This window comes from Alosa sapidissima, chromosome 2 (assembly GCF_018492685.1).
Source record: "Alosa sapidissima isolate fAloSap1 chromosome 2, fAloSap1.pri, whole genome shotgun sequence".
Taxonomy (NCBI): Eukaryota; Metazoa; Chordata; class Actinopteri; order Clupeiformes; family Clupeidae; genus Alosa; species Alosa sapidissima.
In genome coordinates, this window is record NC_055958.1 from 44,000,317 (window position 1) to 44,003,072 (window position 2,756).

The 2,756-nt window shown below is 39.3% G+C and overlaps 1 protein-coding gene across 4 annotated transcripts in view; it reads right to left on the bottom strand.

Annotated features, from left to right (window-relative positions):
* Positions 1 to 2,115: 2,115 nt before the first annotated feature.
* The window catches only part of slc37a1 (solute carrier family 37 member 1), a 74,169-nt gene continuing 73,528 nt past the window's right edge, over positions 2,116 to 2,756 (bottom strand). For all 4 annotated transcript variants that reach the window (XM_042084352.1, XM_042084354.1, XM_042084353.1 and 1 more), the window contains one exon: positions 2,116 to 2,756. This exon is cut by the window's right edge and continues 104 nt beyond it. The gene's annotated coding sequence lies outside the window, so the exon portion shown is untranslated.

The following is a 2,756-nucleotide window of genomic DNA, read 5'->3' on the forward strand; positions in this document are numbered from 1 at the left end:
CAGCTACAGACACGGAGCGCATAGTAGGCCTACTTTCACTTTCTACAGTGCGCATTCATTACGTGAAAGATAAAGATGAAATATTAAGAAGAGCTCTTTTATGAGTTAAATCGAAACAATGTAGGCAATTATTACTGGCTTTTATTTGTCGAATCTGAGGCCCGGCTATAAATAGAATCCTGGCCATAATTTGAGGATCTACAGTACCCTCCAGAATTATTGGCACCTCTGTTAAAGTTGACTAAAAAACAGTATAAAACATAATCTGTTGGTGATTTATTGTAATCTCACAATGACACAATGACAAACATTTATTGTAACCTCACAATGACAAAATCGGAAAAATCCGACCTTGAAGGGAAGCAAACCCTGCTGAAAAAAACAGCTAGAAACCAGCTTATGCTGGTAGCTGGTTTTAGCTGGTCTTTGATGGGGTTTTTTTCAGCTCTTGCTGGTGTGACCAACCTGTCTTGTGGGATACAGCTGGTGCAAGATGGTCATGTTGGTGACCAGCCTGTCAAGCTGGTCATGCTGGTTTGCCAGAATGACCAACATAAGCTGGCATGGCCAGTTAAACCAGCACTATAGACCAGCAACACCAGCTAAAATGACCAGCTTGAGGTGGTACGACAAGCAAAACCAGCTGAATTACCATAATTAGTATAAACTGGGAAAACCAGCTGAAGGTATGTTTTCGCAAGAGTTTTGCTGGTCTAGCAGGTCAACCATCATACGTTGGTCAAACAAGCTGGTTAACAAGCTGGTCAACCAGCAAACCACCTTTAGCTGGTCAGGCTGTTTTTTTCAGCAGGGATCAGGTCAATGAACCAAAACAAACGTCCAGATAAAAACAAATATGGTTTGCTGAACACAAAATCAAGCTTCGGCCATTGCCATCTCAGTCCCTTGATCTAAACTCCATAGAAAAACAGTGGGGTGAGTCAAAGAGGAGAATGCCCGAATGTGGACCTAGGAATCTGGACGATCTGGGGAGATTTTGTGAAGTCTTAAATCCCTTTCTTTGTATTTTCCAACTTTATGGGGTGTCAGAATATTACAAGCTGTTTTATTGGCAAAGGGAGGTTTAAGGGTACGTTCAGACTTGGCGTCTTTTTTATGAAAAAGGGATTTTATGCAGACCGCTTTTTCAGTTTGAAAAAAAAAAAGCTGCCATTGTATTGTTCCAAAAAGCAGGCGGAAGCGTCTTTTTGCAATAGACTAAATGACTAACGTTATGTGTGGGTAGAAATTGTCGCGGAAGAGAAAACTCAATTTGGCTATTGCTTTTGGTATGTTATTGTAAAGTTGTGAAGTCATGTCAAACAATTCCCTATGCTCAGACACTAAAACGAGTCTCTCGACCGGTGTTCTGTCACCTTTTCCATTTTTTACTTGGTTGTCATGGGAAACCACAGGTCTCGGTAATCTGCTTGTGATTGGTCATCTGTAAAAAAGACAGCATGACATATGGCGTTTATCCGCTAGAAGTTGAACATTTCTCAACTTCTGAGCTGCAGAAAAAGACGGTTGCAGTCGCGTTTTAAAAGAAGCCGCCGGCTTTTTTGAAAACATGGTCTACTCCATAGGGTTATAATGTAAAACGGATGCCGGCAGCTGAGAAAAAGACGCTTAATCTGAACGTACCTTAAAAAGGTATTACAAGCAGGGGTGCCAATAATTGTGAGCAACGTGTTTTCGTTAAAAATATTTATTTCTTTATGAGATTTTCCTTTTTTCTCAAAATAAATTTGCTTTCCTTCAAGGTATTTTTTATAGGTTTTTAGTCAACTTTAGCAGAGGTCCCAATAATTCTGGAGGGTACTGTAGGTATGCACGTGTGTTTCAGGCATAGTGCACTAATCTCCGACTGAAAGCAGATAGATACATAGATACTTTATTGATCCCCAAGGGGAAATTCATAGTGCAAGCACTAATCTCCGACTGAAAGTGCATTTGAGAGCGCAGAGGTCCATTTGAGAGCGCTCTCTCGCGGCTGATGGTAATGTCTCATGTAGGGATCATGTCAGTTAATATGAATTAACATTTAAAAACATGTTCAATTATATATATTTTCATATAAGAAAAAAAGTGTGACTTATAGTCTGGAAAATATGGTATATATATATTAATGCAGTTCTTTAATAATAAAATAATAATGATAAACTCAGACATTAATTTAGTTTACATTAATTTAGTTCATGAATAATAATAAACACAGACATTCATTTAGTTCATAAATAATAATTAACTCAGACGTTCATTTTGTTATTTTATAATAATAATAATCAAGTCATTATGCCCATTCCAAGGAGAGAATAATAATAAAAAAAAATACACAGAAGAACAAACACCCAACAGAGGCATACAATTTTAGAGTGGACTCCACACACACACACACAAGGCAAAATAATTTATCTTTGGTTTAGATTTTGCAGCTTTTGTAAATGTTGTCATCCTCATATGCACGCACATGCACGCACATACAGACACACGCATATGCGCACGCACACGCACACACACACACACGCACACAGACATACACAGGTAAAAACCATAATTTGAGAGCTCCACAGGACTGCAGCACACAAGAGGATAGAGATGCACCCTACAGCTCAAAGACGCACGCACGCACAAGGAAAGTCCCCTGTAATTTCCAGCAGAGACGGTCTTTGGTAGTAGCACCTCCCTTTGGGTCTGAGTTCATATTCTTCTTCAGAGGTCATAGGTCATCAGTCCTCTTCCTGGGTCAGAGATCA